This window comes from Lissotriton vulgaris, chromosome 2_1 (genome assembly GCF_964263255.1).
Source record: "Lissotriton vulgaris chromosome 2_1, aLisVul1.2, whole genome shotgun sequence".
Classification (NCBI taxonomy): Eukaryota; Metazoa; Chordata; class Amphibia; order Caudata; family Salamandridae; genus Lissotriton; species Lissotriton vulgaris.
In genome coordinates this window covers 547,435,858-547,455,718 of record NC_141687.1, presented here as the reverse complement: position 1 = coordinate 547,455,718, position 19,861 = coordinate 547,435,858, and the positions used below count along the sequence as shown (strand labels likewise).

The 19,861-nt window shown below is 48.2% G+C and overlaps 1 protein-coding gene across 1 annotated transcript in view; it reads left to right on the top strand.

Moving 5' to 3' along the window:
* Positions 1 to 19,861, top strand: part of POFUT2 (protein O-fucosyltransferase 2) — a 131,792-nt gene that overhangs the window by 90,603 nt on the left and 21,328 nt on the right. The gene's annotated exons all lie outside the window — the stretch shown is intronic.

Sequence of the window (19,861 nt, the reverse complement as noted above, 5' to 3'; positions counted from 1 at the left end):
TGGTTGCCCCATAACTTATCACTAAGCATAAGAAGAAATGGGGGTTTGGGGGGCTTGAAAGCGGCAATGAAAGAGTCTGAATGCTGCCATTTTCTCGGATTATTGGACTTACTGTTCCGTATTCTTTGTTTTTTGAAGTACTAGAATAAAGTTTTATTTAATATCGTCCAATACTCTGCATTTTTTTACAGTGCATGCAATCTATACTACTATAATAAAGGAAGAACTTTGAGGCGGGTAAACTCGGGAACCACAGCTCCAATCCACACACCCGATACACCGTTGTAATCATCAGGGTGTGCAGATGGTTATAGGCTATATACATTTTTAAAAAAACGTTATTTTAAAAATTGTACATAAAAAAAAAGTAGTCCCACCGAAGTAGCGCCGGCCGCAACGTACGTGCTCACGTCAGGAGCACGGGGAGGAGCGGCATCCAGGAGCGCGACGAGGAGCGGCGGACATGGCGCGGGGGAGGAGCGGTGATGTGAGGAGCAGCGGACAGGCCGGAGGAACGGTGACCAGCGGCGGTGAGGTGAACAAGCAGCGGACAGGCGGGAGGAGCAGTGAGGTGACTAGCAGCTGACAGGCGGGAGGAGCGGTGACCAGCGGGGGAGGAGCGGCGGCTGAGGTAAGGGGACCCACGGACAATGTCGGGGCAGGCGGGGGGCGGGGCAGGCGGGGGACGGGCCGGGCGGGGGCCTGGGCTTCTGGACAATGTCGGGGCGGGCGGGGGTCGGGGAAGCCTGATTGCTCCCGGGCAAGGTCGGGACGGGCTGCTAGTTCCTTCAGATAATAATGTAATAGTTATAGTTAGGTGTGCGTTTCCATAGGAAATGGCTTTTTTGGTTTGGTAATAATTTTGGCACCATTAGAGGAATCTTCACAAAACTTTCCAAAAAGTGCTATTTTGGACTTGGGTCCTAATTTTGAGTTTGGCAGTCCGATGGACTGACAAACCCACAGTGGGGGTGCCGTCCGACCGCCCTATTACGAGTTTTGCGTTCAGACTTCAAAGGACCGCTGCAACTGCGTGGGATCCATGATCCCTCAGCGGTGTTGCAGTGGTGTGGTGTGAGGCCGCAATTTGCAGGTGGTGCAGCTGCGGCACTGCCAAGCATATTACGAGTTTCCTCACATCACCCAAGGGTGGTGGTGAGGAAACTAAGTGAGCCCTACAGGGCCAGGGGATGCATGTAGGGGGTACATGCTGTGCCCCCCTGTATGCATGCACTCACACTTCCTGCACAGCATGGACTGCACAGTCCATGCCATGCAGGAACGCTCTTTGGCACTCCCATTGCAGATATGAGCCTTAGAAATGTACCACCAAAGCACCGCCTGCCAGGCCAGAATTTGGTGGGTGGTGTGCAGACAGGTTTGGTGGTATAGCAGTGGGGCTCTGGCAAGTTTTAATCAGGCCCTTAGTTTCTTCATGGAAAGTTTCAGGGGATCCATCAAGCAGGGGCCGACAAAAAGGGGGAGTCCCAAAATGCTAAATCCCCATGCAATTTCCATAGGGTTTTTGAAAAGGGCTGCAGCCACAAAGGCCGAACTGAATTAAATTAAGTTTAGAAGTAAGCTAAATCTTGGTCCAGACAGTGAGCTCCACCTTAAAAGAATAAATAAAACAAGAGCATCTAGATTGGTCGAGGGGGCTTTTTTGGGGACTTTTTCCCATTGGCTGACTGCTACATGAATAGAAATGTTGTCTCCTGTCCTGAAAATATTTTACAAACAACATATAAGTGGGCAGGGTAGAGATACCCTGCCCCCTAGCGCTTTTGGGCGGGGATGAGGGGGTCGGGAGGATTCCTTGAGGGAAAGGGACAATTTATTTTTTGCTGCGATCCCGCAGTACTCCAGTAGTATCGTAGGTAAAAAAAAAAAAACACCTGCCATTTTAAAAATAAATAAACTTGCCAAACGCGACATTGCGCAGTTATGGGGGGGCTGCGACGGCTCCCCTGGTGGTACAATGGAAAGCCAACATGGATTGGTGTATGCTTAGGGAAAAGACGGTCTATGTTGCCAGGAGTAAGCCCCAGAAGTGGACGAAAGTGTGGGGGGCCTGGAATGCTTACCGGGGAGATATTTGCTTGCCACCGGAGCCTGTTTCTCTGGATGAACATATGTCACCATAACCTGTGACACCAACTGTGATACGTGGTACTGCTGAATCCTGTCTCTTCCTCTTCTCCTCTACTATCCTCCTCTATTCTCCTGTATCAATGCTTCTGTGCTCGTTTCCCCCTGCCCGCTGCCAACGCCTCGAAGGCTTCCTCCATTCCATTGCCACTCTTTAGCGCCACTTGGCGTTTTTCTTCCTTTCCTTGTTCTATGTTCCTCTTCTAACATAAAACTATAGAAACAACCTTCATTGTACTGTTACGAGTGTTCTTGCACTATTGCTCTCCTGATTCACCGTGCTGCCTTGCCTCCGGGATGTTAGGCTGAATAGCTGTGTGCACTTTTCAAATAAAGGTTTTAAAAATTTATATAAAATAAATAAATAAATAAACTTGACCCCTGGTCTGGTCTGTTATTTGGTTTGAGGGAGGTGCATGAGGACCCCCTCCCCAAGCCGATTACGGCCCCTGGGATCCCATTCCCTGGGCCGAATATCAAATAAAGAGGAGGTGGGCAAAAGAACAATGTATTTAACAAAGATCTTTTGACTGGGGGAGAATGTTTGCATTGTCAGAATTCCGTCCATCATTTGTTTGCTGTAACACTTTTCGCCGTAAGTGGGATGGGTATGCTCAGGCATGGGTCCCTTGCTCACTGTGCCACTGGATTCAAGCTAGCCTGGCTGAAGAAGGGTGACATAATCTGAAACCGGTCTCAGGATGCTTGTTTGCGGTCCAGGGAGAACCTGGCCTGGCAGTTCGGTCTGGACTGTTCCCATGGGGCACAGGGTCAAGACTGATTTGCAAATGGCTGGGTCCAAACTGGGGTGGCGTAGTGGGCAAAAGAACGATGGATTTAACCCAGATCTTTTGACTGAGGGAGAATGTTTGCATTGTCTGCATTCATTCCATCATTTGTTTGCTGTGACAAAAGAATGGCACACCTGATGCCATCTCAAGTGAATCAATTGATAGAACTTAAAACATATAATTTCGAAGGGAACAAAATGAACGGGTTCATTTTGTCATAGAAATTATGGCTAATGCTGTAGAAAGAAAAATTAGACACTTTTTAAGTGAGTTCTCAAATATCATTCTCTTCTATTTCATTCAAACATTCTGACGTGCATTTACTCCCACCCGCACGTGGGCGGATCCACAAGGGAGGTTTGCAGTTCTAGAAGCTAGTTGGGAAGGGAGACCGCTTAATGTGGTCTCGGCAAATCTTTCCTCTGCATTGGATAAGGAGGCTTTGCTGACTTAGGGAAAGTTTTGTTGGATCTCCCCGCGGGCACGCTCATGCTGGGGGGGAGGGGGGGAAGACTTTAATATGACTATTTATTTATTTAGAAGCTTATAGAGTGCACAGCTACCCCTGACGGGGGTGTACCGGCAATCGGACAGGCGAAGGATGGGAGTACACTCAGTAGGTTTAAGCGCTCGAGAAGAGCCAAGTCTTAAGGTCACATCGAAAGATAGATTCAGAATTGGTCAGCCGCAGCAGCAGAGGCAAGCTGTTCCAAGTTTTGGCGGAGAACACCGCAAAGGCTCTGCCGCCTATTCTAGCGAAAGCGGGGGATGACAAGGAGGCACAGATGATTTGATCTAAGAGCGCGGTTAGACTGTGCATGCTTAAGCCGAGCTCCAAGATAGTGATCTAAAAACCAGAACCATTGATTTGAATTGGATGCGCTTGGCCACTGGAAGCCAGTGAAGCTTCTTCAGGTATTGGGAGATCGAGTGGTGATAAGGAATATTATATATTAGCCTAGAAGCCGCATTCTGAACAGTCTGTAAGCATCTGATCAGGTACGCAGGGGCCCCTACGTACAGACTATTTGCGTAGTCCAGATGTGAGGTGATCAGTGTGTGAACAATGGTCCTGCGGGAGTCCTGTGGGAGAAAGGGGAACATTTTTCGGATCAAGTGGAGTTTTCCAAAGAAGGCTGCAGAACTTGAACAATTTGATTTTTACATGAAAGTTCGTTATTGAACCAGAATCCCTGGTTCCTGGCTGACATCACTATTTCCGGAGGGAGGTTCAATTCTGATGGCCACCAGAGAGGAGGAGGGGGGAGTGCTAGTTTGATTGAAGAGTAGCACCTCCGTTTTATCCGAATTGAGCTTGAGGGTATTAAGGGCCTTCCAGGAAGAGATGTTGAGCAAGCAACGTCTAAATTTGGAGAATTTAGCTTCGGAGTGGCCCCTGAATGAGAACACTAATTGGGTGTCGTCAGCGTAGGAGATTACACTGACTCCACAGGATTCTACTAGAAGGCTAAGTGCGAAGCCTTGAGGGACACCGCAGTTCAGAGGTTTCTCCTCAGACACAATAGGCTGAAGGAAGACTTGTTGAGTGCGGTTATTTAAAAATGATCTGATCCAGGATAGAGGGGTGCCCTGGATCCCGAGGCCGAGTAGTCTCTAAATCAAAATATAATGAGAGACCGTATCGAATGCCGCATACAAGTCGAGGAGTACTAACATTGCCAAATCGTTTCCTCGCATTCACAGATAGTTTCCGACAACTCCAGCAGAGCAGTCTCCGTTCTATATCCAGATCTGAACCTGGATTGAGAGTCGTGTAGAAGGCGGCTGGATTCAAGATGGGTGGCTAATTGCTCCTCGACTATTTTTCGAGGACTTTGGCAGGTTTTGGTATGAGGGAGATGGGGCGATAGTTTTAAAAAAAAACGAGGGGTCAGCATCAGGTTTTTTCAGGATAGGTATCTGCATGGCCTGTTTTCAGGAAGATTCCAAACCGTAATGAGGAGTTCCATATGGAGTTCAGGGGCGAAATGATAAGGGGGGGTAACTGAGCTAAAAAGTGAAGCCGGGCAAAGGTCCTTAGGAGAGCCCGCTTTACAGGCAAGCCATTTTTGAAGAGCAAACTCTGTGGGGATGGGGCGAAAGAGGTAATGAGTCATGATTAGAAACCCCAATGTTTTGTGCCGGGTGTTTCTGGGTGGGGCAGAACATGGTGAAGATGTCCCGAATTTTATAATAGAAAAAATCTTATAGGCCATCGCAGAGTTCCTGAGTAGGGGGAATCATACTGGACAGGACGGCAGGCTTAGTAAAATCTTTGACAATTTTGAAGAGGGTTTTGGAAGAATTACTGGCAGAGTTTATCTTCTTAACATAGTAATCCTTCATTTCAGCGCGCATTAGTCTATGAAAGTTCTTGATTGAGGCTCTATAGATTGCTTTGGTCTCGGTATTGTAAGTGAGTCTCCCGGTTCGCTCCAGTTTTTTGCACCAACTTTTTTCGTCACGTAGCGCGGGGGTGAACAAGGGGGCGGAGGGTTTTAGTCTGGTGGATACTAAGGGTTGAATAGGAGCAACCTTATCGAGTAAAGAGGAGAGCCAGTCATTGAAGCTAGAAACATCAAGACTATGGAGGATCATACTGACCGATATCCTCAGCGTCCCCTGACACGTCCAAATACTCCCATGACTGATTTTGCGCGAGCCATGGGCCTAGTAGACATATGGCGCACCATGCTCCCGAACTTGACTTACTACACCTATTACTCCAACACCCACAAAAGCATGTCCCGCATTGACTATTTCCTCACTCATGTTGCTGATGTCGGATATTTTAGACACCCTCGTGGTCTGCCGAGGGGCATTTCGGACCATTCTTCAATGTGGATTAAGCTTGCATATCACAATACAATACAAGACACCACACCACAACACAATTGCCCTTCACCCCTGGTTACTTAAAAGTCCAGACATCAAAGAGATCCTTCTCACTCAGACAGACCATTATTTTAATGAGAACGTCGGTTCGGTAGACTCAACACAGATATTATCGGAAGCTTTCAAGGCAGTGCTTAAAGGGAAAGCCCTAGCGCTTAAAACATAATGTTCGAGGCATATGGGCTGCAGATGGTACATTATGAATAGATCGCCATCTGGTGTTGGGCTCGGATGATTGCACTTTGTTTTTCTCTTGGAGAGTCTTTTGTATCTTGGTGACTCCTCCCTTAGTTGGTAGTGCGCATGGGCATCGGCTCCATCCTTAGATTGTTTTTTTCCGCCATCGGGTTCGGATGAAGATCGAGACGCTCCAGATCAACTTCTGAAGAAAGTGATTTTTTGGCGCGTATTCCCTTTCCAATTCGACGGTATTGTTAGCGAACGCGTTCTTTTCCATTCCGACGCGTTACAAATTCAAAATAGAAGAGAAAAACTTGGATCTACGTCGAGGAACAAGAGACCTTTCTCGGCGCAGTCAAGCCCGGAGTCCATGGAAAGGACTCCATTCAAAAAATGTCCATCGTGTGGTGCTAAGTTCCCACACAAGGACCTACACGAGGTGTGCAACCTCTGCCTATCGCCTGAACACGAATCCAGGGACTGCGAAGCCTGCGCAGCATTCTCCTCCAAGCTAACGATCAGAAATCGTCGAGCTCGAAGGCACGAGGCTTCCAGAATGCAGGCGGAGGCGATCCCGGAGCTGTTCGGAGACGAACAAATCGAGGAAGAAGAGGACCAGTCGGGGTCGGAAGGGGACCAGTCGGAGGTTGAAGAACTCTTCGAGCAACAAACCGTGAGTGACGACGTCCCCTTACCGAAAAACCGACCCCGTGCGGTAACGACCCCGCCCTCGGGCCCGGTCAAATCGCTGAAAAAAGTTTCCGACGCCCCGCCTTCGGGCCCGGCAACGAAACCGAAACTGAAACCGAAACACTCGGAATCCCACCACGTCGGATCCGAGAAAAGGGCGTCATCGACTTCGACACCGAGGCGGCATATAAAGGAGAGCTCGGTATCGAAACATTCCATGTCGAAAAAGAAATATGATGTATCGCCCAAAAGACACTCGATACCCAAAAAATCGGAATCGAGCAGACATTCGGTGTCGAAACCAGAAAGATCTGAGGATCGAAAACAAAAACAGCTCTCGGAACCAGGACCCTCGGTACCGATTCAAGAGCAACAAACAGATCCCAAGCAAAAGATCTTGTTTATTGACCCACAAACTGGGAAAGTGGTCACTAAGAAGAGAAAGAGTGAACAGTCAGAAGATAAACCTCTTCCTCCAAAAAAGAGAACAATGGGGACGAACATAACTCCTCCTGCTTCTCCTCGTCCTAAAGACACACCCTCTTCTCCTATTCCTCACAATAGGCCACATATTCCTACACCCTCCACACCAAGACCAGCTACACCTCAGTCAGATGTAGACAGTGATATAGGGGAGGGAGAACCTCAAGGGGATGACGAATCTATCCAGGATGAGGAAGATCCATGGGAAAATTACGATGTAGGGTCAGATGAAGACAACGACCCAGAGCTATACCCCTCAAAGCCTTCACCACCTGATGATAACACAGGTTTTGTGCAGCTCATTAATAGGGCAGCAAAATATCACAAACTAGATATGCACACAGAACCTCAGATAGAGGATTTCTTGTTAGAGACTCTACCTAGTGCACAGAGAACATCAGGTACTCTTCCTATGCTAAAGGGTCTTCTCACTCACACAGAAGAAATATTCGAAAACCCAGTGAGAGCCAGGGTGTTAAACCCAAGAATCGATAAAAAATATAAAGCGGCTCCAAAGGACCCAATATTTATTAGAGGGCATGTACCTCTAGACTCGCTAGTGGTCTCAACCGCTCGTAAGAGAGCAAACTCATTATCTACAGGAGAGGCTCCTCCACCAGATAAAGAGTCGAAGTTAATAGATGCATCAGGCAAGAGAGTAGCATCACAGGCAGCAAATAGCTGGCGTATAGCTAATACACAAGCTCTACTCGCACGTTACGACAGGGCACATTACGATGAGTTAGAAAAGCTTCTCACACATCTTCCTAAAGAACATCAAAAGAAGGCAGACCAATTAATTCAGGAAGGTAAAATAATAACTAATACTTCCATTAAGTGTGCGTTAGACGCAGCAGACACTGCAGCAAGGTCTATTAACACTAGTGTCATGCTAAGAAGGCACGCATGGCTCAGAATCTCAGGATTCAAACAGGAAGTTCAAACAGCCCTACTGAACAGACCATTTGATCAGAAGACATTGTTCGGTTCAAGTACAGACGAGACATTAGAAAAGATGAAAAAGGATACAGAAACGGCTAAGTCAATGGGAGCATTGCAACAGCCAACGCACAGAGGTTCCTTTCGTAGATCCACCTATAGAGGGGGCTCAAAAAACACAGGAACAAATCAGCAATCCACATCTTCCACACCAACATCACCCAGAGGTAATTCAAGAGGTAATTACAGAGGTAACAACAATAAGGGTAGAGGCCGCGGAAATAATAACACCCGCAACGCCTCAACACCAAAACAGTGACTTCATAGATCTCCCCCCAGACCACATAACACCGGTCGGGGGACGTCTATCACAGTTCCTACCTGTCTGGGAAGACATCACGTCAGACAAGTGGGTGAGACAAATTATCCAACATGGTTATTGCCTAGAACTCACAGCTACCCCGCCAAACATCCCCCCCAAACAGCGCCCAATGAGTCAGGATCATTTGACATTGTTAAGAGAAGAAGTGCTAGCACTTCTACAAAAGCATGCAATAGAGAAGGTCCCAAAGGATCAACAAGGAACAGGAGTATACTCTCTATACTTCCTGATCCCCAAAAAGGACGGGTCCCTACGACCAATATTAGACCTCAGACCTCTCAATGCTTACATAAATTCGGAGCACTTCCACATGGTCACGCTCCAACAAGTACTCCCTTTACTGAAGCAAGGGGACTTTCTTTCTACACTGGATCTAAAAGACGCTTACTTTCATATCCCAATTCACAAAGCCCACAGAAAATACCGAAGGTTTGTGTTAGAAGGACAACACTACCAGTTCAAGGTCCTTCCGTTCGGTGTCACAACAGCACCGAGAGTTTTCACAAAATGCCTAGCTGTGGTGGCAGCACACCTAAGAAGACAACAAATACATGTCTTCCCATACTTGGACGATTGGCTAATAAAGGCCAAATCCAAGGAAGAATGTCTTCACAACACACAGAAGACAATTCAACTGCTGCACCACCTAGGGTTTACGGTGAACTACAAAAAATCACACCTGCAACCAAACCAGATCCAGCAATACCTGGGGGCTACAGTAGACACAGAAAAGGCAATAGCATACCCCAACCCAATCAGAGTACAGACAATGGTCGGGTTAATACAAAAATTTCAACCACAACACTCACTACCAGCACGAGTGTTTATGCAACTATTAGGCATGATGTCCTCTTGCATACTGCTAATACCACATGCCAGACTACAAATGCGTCCACTACAAGAGTGTCTAGCGACACAGTGGAATCAGGCTCAAGGTCAGATTACAGATCTGGTGTTGGTAAACGACCGGACGTATCGCTCTCTGAAGTGGTGGAACACAGAAAACATTTCCAAAGGACGGTCGTTCCTAGAGCCAGTTCCACAAGTAATAATAACAGCGGACGCATCGCTCTCCGGATGGGGAGCGCATATGGACAAATACACAGTACAGGGGAAGTGGAGTGCGCAGCAAAAGAAGCTGCACATCAACTACCTGGAACTGTTAGCAATATTTCTAGCACTAAAAGCTTTCCAAATGCAAATAACAAACAAGGCAGTCCTGATCAGAACAGACAACATGACTGCAATGTATTATATTCAAAAACAGGGGGGGACACACTCTCTCCAACTGTCCAAACTAGCACAGGACATATGGAGATGGGCCATTCCTCAAAAAATCTACCTGTTAGCGGAACACCTACCAGGAATTCAAAATCAGATAGCAGACATCCTAAGCAGACAGTCAGAACAAGTTCACGAATGGGAACTGCACGACCAAATACTACAGCCATTCTTCCAAAAATGGGGGCAACCAGAGATAGATCTGTTTGCAAATCATCAAAACGCAAAATGCAAACAATTCGCATCCAGGTACCCACACCAAAGGTCCCAGGGCAATGCACTGTGGATAAATTGGTCCAACAAATTTGCTTACGCGTTCCCTCCTCTACCACTAATTCCACTACTGGTGAGGAAACTGCAGCAGCACTCAATGACAATGATACTAGTGGCACCCACGTGGGCAAGACAGCCGTGGTTCACCACGCTGCTACAACTCTCACAAGTACCACATCAAAAGCTAAGATTATTACCCATGCATCTTACACAGAACCATGGAGAAATAATGCACCCAGATCCCAAGCAACTGAACCTAGCGATCTGGCTCCTGAGGTCATAGAGTTTGGGTATTTAGATTTACCACCAGAATGCATGGAAATCATTAAACAGGCAAGACGTCCTACCACCAGAGCATGCTATGCAGCAAAATGGAAGAGGTTTGCTATACACTGTAACAGTAAGCACATCAACCCTCTGGACGCATCCACTAAACAAATCATTTGCTACTTATTACACTTACAACAATGTAACCTAGCATATACATCTATTAGGGTTCATCTAGCAGCCATAGCGGCGTACCTACAAAACAGACAACACCTGTCATTGTTTAAAGTACCAGCAATTAAAGCTTTCATGGAAGGACTCAAAAGAGTCATTCCACCAAGAAGACCACCTTCCCCAGTCTGGAATCTCAACATAGTGCTTACCAGACTAATGGGGCCACCCTTTGAACCTATGCATAGGTGTGAAATACAATTCCTCACATGGAAGGTGGCCTTCCTCATAGCTATCACGTCACTTAGAAGAGTAAGTGAACTGCAGGCTTTTACGATTCAGGAACCATTTATGCAGCTACACCAAAATAAAGTGGTTCTTAGAACAAACCCAAAATTCTTACCAAAGGTTATTTCAGCATTCCACATCAATCAGTCAGTGGAATTACCGGTTTTCTTTCCAAAACCACAAACAGTAGCGGAAAGAGCCCTACATACACTGGATGTTAGAAGGGCCATATTGTACTATATAGAGAGAACACAAACTTTCAGAAAGACAAAACAGCTATTTGTTGCGTTTTCTCCCACACATAAAGGCAATCCCATCTCCAAAGCGGGCATTGCCAGGTGGATTGTAAAATGCATTCAAATATGCTACTTAAAAGCAAAGAGAACATTAACTGTTCCTCCTAGAGCTCACTCTACACGTAAACTAGGGGCATCTATGGCATTTCTGGGAAACATTCCACTAGATGACATATGCAAAGCGGCTACCTGGGTTACACCGCACACTTTCACAAAACATTATTGTGTAGATGTGCACTCAACACAACAAGCTAGAGTGGGACAAGCAGTATTAAAAACATTGTTTCAGACAGTTGCAACAGACACGGGCGACCACCGCTAGGGAGAGAACTGCTGTATAGTCTATTCATAATGTACCATCTGCAGCCCATATGCCTCGAACGGAATATGCTACTTACCAGTATGCATCTGTTCTTGGCATAGAGGGCTGCAGAGTGGTACATGCCCTCCCAGCCTCCCCGGAAACCTGTGTCTGTTCCAACACTATCTTATTTAGATACACTTACATGGGCACTCTTATCTGTATTCTACTATACTACTCCATCTAACCCTACTATGGCAAAACAATCTAAGGATGGAGCCGATGCCCATGCGCACTACCAACTAAGGGAGGAGTCACCAAGATACAAAAGACTCTCCAAGAGAAAAACAAAGTGCAATCATCCGAGCCCAACACCAGATGGCGATCTATTCATAATGTACCACTCTGCAGCCCTCTATGCCAAGAACAGATGCATACTGGTAAGTAGCATATTCCTTATCAGGCAACACAACCAGCAACTTTATCAGCTGGAGACTGAACTCCAGCGCCTAGAGGCACAGTATGCTTCCTTGCCCAGTGAGGACACGGCACATCAGTTAACTGTGACACAGCTAGAATACAAAACCCTGGCGAGGGAAAAGACAAGGGCCAGATTACTCCTGTTGCAGCACAAGTTTTATGAAATGGGTGATAGGGCAGGGAACATTATGGCATGGCTGGAGCGGAGGGAGCAGGGGGAGCGTTGGGTTTCCCAACTGACCATCGACGGGGCGTGAAGCGTCTCAGATTCGCAGGACATCGCGGATACATTCGCAGACCACCTGGAAAAGGTCTATACCCTCTCCACTCTGTATACAGCCGAGGATTCAAGGCAGCTGCTGGCTGACTTGCGCCGACCCACCCTATTGGAGGAGGATCAAGATTTTATGGACGAAGATCTGAACAATAATATTTGCAAGGCCTTTTATAGTATCCAGTCAGGGAAGGCAATGGAGCCTAATGGGGTCCCTATAGTCCACAGCCGGACGGGTCACGCCCCCCCTGAAAAACATGTATAATGAGAGCCTTGCAAAAGAGATTCTGCCAGAGGACTGGCGGCTGGCCTCTCTTGTTGTCATTTGGAAACCAGGAAAGCCAGCTGACAGTTGCTGTTCTTACCGACCAATCTCATTAATTAACGTTGAGGCAAAAGCACTTGCAAAGCTCCTGGCTTCTCGCTTGGTGTCAATAATCCCGTCGTTGGTCCATGCGGACCAAACGGTGCGGAACACGGCCCTAAACATTTGCTGTGTTAAAATTGTACTTGGGCGCCGAACCTTTAGTGAAGAAGATGCAGTAGTACTCTCTTTAGATGCCTCTATTGCTTTTGACTCTATAGAATGGACCTATTTCTTCAAGGTGCAGAAACGCATGGGGTTTGGCCCACGGTTTCTGGGACGGATCAGACTTCTCTATACAGACTTGAGGGGCCAGGTGAAAATCAATAGCCTCACTTCTAGAGTGTTCCCGTTGGGTAGCGGTACCAGGCAGGGCTGCCCCCTATCCCCCCTGATCTTCTCCTTAGTTCTTGAGCCATTGGCGACCTGAGTGAGAGGGGACATCTCAATCAGAGGGTTGAAGTGGGAGGAGGGACACGGAGACAGAATCTCGTTGTATGCAGATGACATCCTAATCTATCTAACATTCCCATATGCCTCCAAACACGCACTGTTAAACATCTTCATCAACTACTCAGGATATGCCATCAATTGGGCCAAGTCGGTGCTATTTGTTCTGCGGGATCCTGTCCCCAGGCTCCCTCGGGGCTTTGAGATTGAAATAGCTCTGGAAGAGTTCCTGTATTTGGGGGTGTATATCACACCGGATCCCCAACTCTTCTATGATAAGAATCTGGCTGTCACCTTAGAAAGATTACGCAGTGATGTCAAATATTGGAGATCGTTGCCCCTAGCTCTGCTGGGCAGAGCTGCCCTGTTTAAAAAGTTGGCCCTCCTGAGATTCCTTTATATCCTTCAAAATTGCCCCTACAAAGTCCCTGCTTCATACTTTAACCCCTTCACTGCGGCGGCTATTCCGCCGCAGTGCTAAGGGGGCGGGGCGGCCGCATGCTGGTGACGGAACCGCTCCGTCACCAGCGTCGGTTGAGCTGTGTTTGTGACGGAGCGGTCCCGTCATGGCCCGCCCCGCTCAATAGAACGTCCAGCGCAGGCGCGAAATTCGCTCTGCGCAGGCGCGCCGAGCGGGCCATGGCGGTACCGCTCCGTCATCAGCACAGCGCACCCGCAGCTGATGACGGAGCGGTTCCGTCATCAGCGTCCAAGTCAAGTCAAGTCAACACTTATATAGCGCACTACACACCCAGAGGGTCTCAAGGCGCTTGAGGAAGGGGGGGAGATTTACTTATCGAATATCCAGGTTTTAAGCTGTTTTCTGAAGGCTAGGTGGTTTTGAGTAAGGCGGAGGTGGATGGGAAGGGAATTCCAGGTTTTTGCCGCTAAGTAGGAGAAGGATCTTCCCCCCATGGTGGCTTTGTGGATGCGCGGAACATCGGCGAGGGCTTGGTTGGACGAACGCAGCTGGCGGGTGGGGGTGTAAAAGGAAAGGCGCGTGTTGAGGCAATCGGGTCCAAGTTCGTAGAGGGCTTTGTGTGCGTGGGTGAGGAGACGGAACGTTATCCTCTTGTTGACGGGGAGCCAGTGAAGGTCTTTCAGGTGACCGGAAATGTGGTCTTTGCGGGGGATATCTAGTATGAGTCTGGCTGAAGCGTTTTGGATGCGTTGGAGTTTTTTCTGAAGTTTTGTGGTGGTACCGGCGTACAGGGTGTTTCCGTAGTCCAGTCGGCTTGTGACCAGTGCGTGGGTGACCATTTTTCTGGTTTCGGTGGGGATCCAGCTAAATGTTTTTTTGAGCATGCGTAGGATGTTGAAGCATGATGATGAAGCGGCGTTGACTTGTCTGGTCATCGAGAGGGAGGAGTCCAGGATGACGCCCAGGTTCCGTGCGTGGTCCATCGGTATGGGTGCTTTTCCTAGGGCCGCTGGCCACCAAGAGTCGTCCTAGGCGGAAGGGGATGTACCTAAGATGAGGACTTCCGTTTTGTCCGAGTTCAGTTTAAGACGGCTGTGCTTCATCCACTCGGCTACTTCTTTCATCCCTTCGTGTAGGTTGGTTTTGGCGGTGTTTGGGTCTTTGGTGAGTGAGAGGATCAGTTGAGTGTCATCAGCGTAGGAGATGATGTTGAGGTTGTGTTGACGTGCGATGGTTGCGAGGGGCTCATGTATACGTTGAAGAGGGTAGGGCTGAGAGAACATCCTTGTGGGATGCCGCAGATGACTTCGGTGGCCTCTGACTTTAAAGGTGGGAGGCGGACTCTCTGAGTTCTTCCAGCGAGGAACAAGATGATCCAGTCCAATGCTTTTCCTTGAATTCCGATGTTGTTGAGGCGTTGAATAAGGGTGCTATGACAGACTGTGTCGAAGGCTGTAGAGAGGTCAAGGAGGATGAGGGCGACTGTGTCTCCATTGTCCAGTAGTGTTCGAATGTCGTCTGTTGCTGCGATGAGGGCGGTTTCGGTGCTGTTTGGCTCAAAAGCCGGACTGTGAGGAGTCGAGGGATTTGTTGGTTTCGAGGAAGGCGGCGAGCTGATTGTTGACGGCTTTCTCAATGACTTTGGCAGGGAATGGGAGGAGCGAGATGGGGCGGTAGTTTTTGAGTTCGGTGGGGTCTGCTGTGGGTTTTTTCAGAAGGGCTCTGAGTTCGGCGTGTTTCCAGCTTTCTGGGAATGTGGGGGAGTTGAGGGAGCAGTTGATGATGTCTCGGAGATGGGGTGCGATAATGGAGTTTGCTTTGTTGAAGATGTGGTGGGGGCATGGGTCTGTTGGGGATCCTGAGTGGATGGAGTTCATCAGGCGAATGGTGTCTTCAGTGGTGATTGGGTCCCAGTCGTAAAGGTAATTCGGGGGGGGGGGGGTTTGGTTCGGAGGTGAGTGGGGTGGACTGGTCTCCGGGTTGGTTGTCAAAGCTGTAATGAATGTCGGCGATTTTGTCATGGAAGAATGAGGCGAGGGAGTCGCAGAGGACTTGTGAGGGGGTGATGTCGTTGGAGCTGGCGGTGGGGTTGGTGAATTCTTTGACGATGTTGAATAGTTCCTTGCTGTTGTGGGCGTTGTTGTCTAGTCGGTCTTTGAGTGCTGATTTCTTGGTTGTCCGGATTAGTTGGTGGTGTTTGCGGGTGGCATTTTTGAAGGCGGCTTGGGTGGAAGTGTTTGGGTCTTTTTTCCAGGCTTTCTCAAGGGAACGACAGAGCTTCTTGGATTTCTTAAGGTCATCGTTGAACCAGGGGGCGTTTTTGCTGCCTAGCTTGATTTGATGTTTTTTCAAGGGTGCTAGTTTGTCGACGCTGTGGGTTAACCATTGTGTGAGGTTGATGGCTGCTTGGTTAGGGTTCGACTAATTGGCAGGAGGTTTTTGAAGAAGCGATGTGGAGATCTGGTCGATGGTGATTTTGTTCCAGTTTCTTCGCAGAGTTGGTTGAGGGTGGTTGTGGATCGTGGTCTTTTTGTAGTTGAAGTGGATGCAACTGTGGTCCGTCCAATGGAGAGCTGTGGTGTGATTGAAGGAGATGTGCTTGCTGGAGGTGAAGATAGGGTCGAGTGTGTGTCCTGCGTAGTGGGTGGGGGTGTTTACAAGTTGTTTGAGTCCGAGATTGGCGAGATTGTCCAGAAGGGTGGTGGTGTTACTGTCGTTGCTCTTTTCCAGGTGGAAATTGAGGTCTCCCAGTACAATGTATTCCTCGGAGGGGAGGGTGTGTGGGGTGAAGAAGTCAGTGATGTCTTCACTGAATTGTGTACGGGGTCCTGGTGGCCTGTAGAGGAGGGTGCCTCTGAGTGTGGTCTTGGGGTCGGTGTGTATCTGGAAGTGAAGGTGTTCGGCGATAGCGAGGTTGTCGTCTGAGCTGGTTGAGACGCGGATGGAGTTCTTATGGACGATGGCGATGCCTCCTCCTGTTTGGTTGGTGCGGTCCTTTCGGATGATCTTGTAGCCTTCCGGGATGGCCATGGTGATGTCTGGAGCTGATGAGGCATGCATCCAGGTTTCTGTTAGGAAGGTGACGTCCGGCGATGTGGTGTCGAGTAGATTCCAAAGGTCGATGGCGTGTTTGTGAACCGAGCGGGTGTTGAGAAGGATGCATTTTAGGTGGTTAGTTTCGGATCTCTGTTTGGTGTTTATGGATTTGGAGTGGGTCTTGATGCAGTCGAACTTGCAGGAGTGGCAGGTGAATGGTCCATGGGTGTGTCCTGGGGCGGCTTGGTGGCAGTTTGGTGGACGGCCGGGGTTAAGGGCTGTGAGGGTTGCGGCGTCGTATGTGATGCGGGAGGTGATCGGTTTGCGGGGACCAGGGGGTCTGGCGCTGGGCGCGGTCCAGGCGTAGACTGGCTTACCTTTGGCGCACCTTCGGCGCGACTCGGGGGCGAACGCTGCGCGTGAACGCTGCGCGTAGGTCCATCTGTCATAAATGGAGAGTGGAGGGGGCGGAGCGTGGGAGGTTCAGCTGGGAGGCGGGAGCGAGGTGGAGGGATGGTGTGGGACGGCCCAGCAAACAAAATGGCAGCAACAATAACAAATGCTGCAGGGCAGGGCGAGATGGGGCAAAAAGCAATATCAACAATGGAGCGCTATGGGGGAGATTTAATGCAGCAGTGGCTAGCGGTTCAAAGCGCAATAATAAGGTAAGAAGCGCTACGAAATTTGGTAGCAGATGTTATAAAATGCACTCAACAATCAATAATTTACCAAGCAATACAAAACCCAGCAGTGCGCAAATGAACAACAGGCTAGCGGTAGAAAGAGTGCTTGGTAGTGTCAAAGCGCTACGCTACGATATGCACTCAGCAATCAATATGCCCTCAGCCAAATGCAAATGCACTCAAATGCACTCAGCAATTGATAATTCACAGAGCAATACAAAGCCCAGCAGTGCGCAAATGAACAACAGAGGCTAGCAGTAGAAAGAGCACTTGGTAGAGTCAAAGCGCTACGCTACGATACCAGGTGAGGAGGAGGTGAGGGGAGCGACCGCTTCTGCACAGGACAGGACGGATAAGAGTATTGAAGGTGAGTTTCGATTATTGCTATGGGACGGAGGAGTTCCTCGGGTAGCGCTACACAAACTGACTAAAGTGTAGTATGCTCTACCGGATATCAGACTTTTTTTATTGGGCCTCACAGTTAGTGGCCACAAATCACTGGCTGTATCGTTCCCCGGTGGACCCTGCATATATACTAGATAAATACCAGATGGGAAAAGAAGGGTATCTAGAGGCCCTATATACTTTGTACAGTAGGGCCTACGTATCGCCCTCTCCTGCTCAGACGGTCGACATTTGGCATCAGGCAAATAAACGTCTAGGTTGACTACGGCCATGCCTTTATGGTCTACTCAAACACTTGGGCTCTTATGTTTTCAACCAGGCTTTGATAAATGGGACCCAATTGGTATATCTAATGTTGGCCATCTAGTAAAAAAGGGCAACATTTTCACATTTAGTGAACTACAACAGAAATATAAATTGGCCCACGGGGAAGTTTTCCGCTATTTGCAAATCTGCCATGCGCTCCTGACAGCACTACCGGACCTGAAAGCCTTAAGGGAATCGTCCCAACTGGAGAATTGGCTACTCTCGTAGCCCTTGCCAAACAAAGCCATATCGCTAACATATCGGAAACTCTGCAATAATCTACTAGATCCCTTCCAGGCTTTCGGGACAGATATCAGGGAGACATAGGACACATTCAGGATGAGGACTGGCAGACATCACTGATGTCTCCTAGGGAATCCGCCATCACTCTCCGGTTTTGTTTAATTCAATTAAAGGTTCTTCATAGAGCATATCTCACCGGAGGGACCTTAGTAAAAATGGGAACCAGACAGAGTGCTCAATGATTGCGGGGCTGTCAACAAGAGGCAACCTTTTTCATATGGGACTGTCCTCTCCTGCGTCACATACGGCAATGCAAATGCAGGAAGCCACAGGGAAACAACGCTCACACCAGCGCTGGGGCTTCTCAATAGCTGGGACACTACTGATCTTACAGAAATAGAACAGCAATTAGCCACGCTGGGATGAACCCTGGTTAAGAGGGTGATAGTGCTGAAATGGGGGTCAATGGAACGACCATCGTTCAGGCACTGGGCAGCAGAAATGGACAAATACATGACTGCTAAAAAAATGTATAAATCCAGAGGGTGCCCTAAAAAATGGCTTAAGAAATGGGGAGGGTGGAATACACATAGAGGGGGTTTATGTTCATCACCAACAGTTGAAATGGACATGTCAAGATGCAATAATCAGGTATTCGGATTGTTAGATCACCTAACTGTATGATGCTGACTCATGATAACATTGTGATATCCTATGTACGACAACTGTATGTATCGATGCTTTGTGATGTTTGGAATTAATAAAAAAAACTATATTAAAAAAAAAAACATTCTGACATGCAGACTAAAACGTGCCCTTTCAGCACAAGCAGCATACTGCCAGGTAACTCCCTGGTGATCAGCATCTTTACTACAGGGTTCACATAAGCAACTAGAGTGCTATCATTCAGAATTTCTGACCAATGTGGCACATCTGAACGCTATATTGATGGAATGGAAGTGGAAAACTAATAGCATTTTCTACTGTGGATACTGCAGTAAAAGAGGAAATTAAGGAGCTTTATAACCAATAAGGCCACCAGAGAAAAAATGTAGACAAAGTATAGCTCAATGGCAGAAGTGTGCAACACTCATTTTTTTTCTTCGTTTTTCTTAAATGCAGTTTTACACAGCTTGAACCAAAGGTATTGGAGTGCTTCACATTAGCATCAGTTACATTACACAAGGACACAATAATTTTGGTTTTAGGCATGGGGAGACTAAGGACCCTATTATGAGTTTGACGGTGCGGACGCAGGACCGCCTCTCTGCCGCACCGCTAAACCCGTGTGGTGACTGCCTGCACTAGTATGACTTTCTAAGTCATTGGCAGGCTTTTTCTTTGGCGTTCCTACGGTGATGCCTATATAATAGTCACTGCAATGGGAACGTCGAAGGAAGTTCCAACACGACATGGACATGGACTGAAACTTCTGTGCATGCACACAAGTGGGCACATTTTGTGCCCCCTCCTCCCCCACTCCATGTGCATCCACAAGGCGTGAGGCACAATGGGGCCCTGCAGGACCCCTTTCTTTCCTTACTGCCACTGTTTTCATGGAGGAAAGACCGTCATGAAAACAGTGGCGGTGATGAAAATTGTTATCTTCTTGGTGGGACCACCGCACCACCACCAGGCAACGACTATTCCCGGGCGGATTCAGCGGTCTCAGGGTGGCATGATCACTACGGTCGCAAGGGAGTTGTTGCAGGACCGCCACTACGAGTCTGACGGTTCTCGGACCACCAGAGTCGTAATAGCCCCCTAAGTGATATGCTCAGAATAGCAGGATGCTGAGCTGACGCCGAAACTCG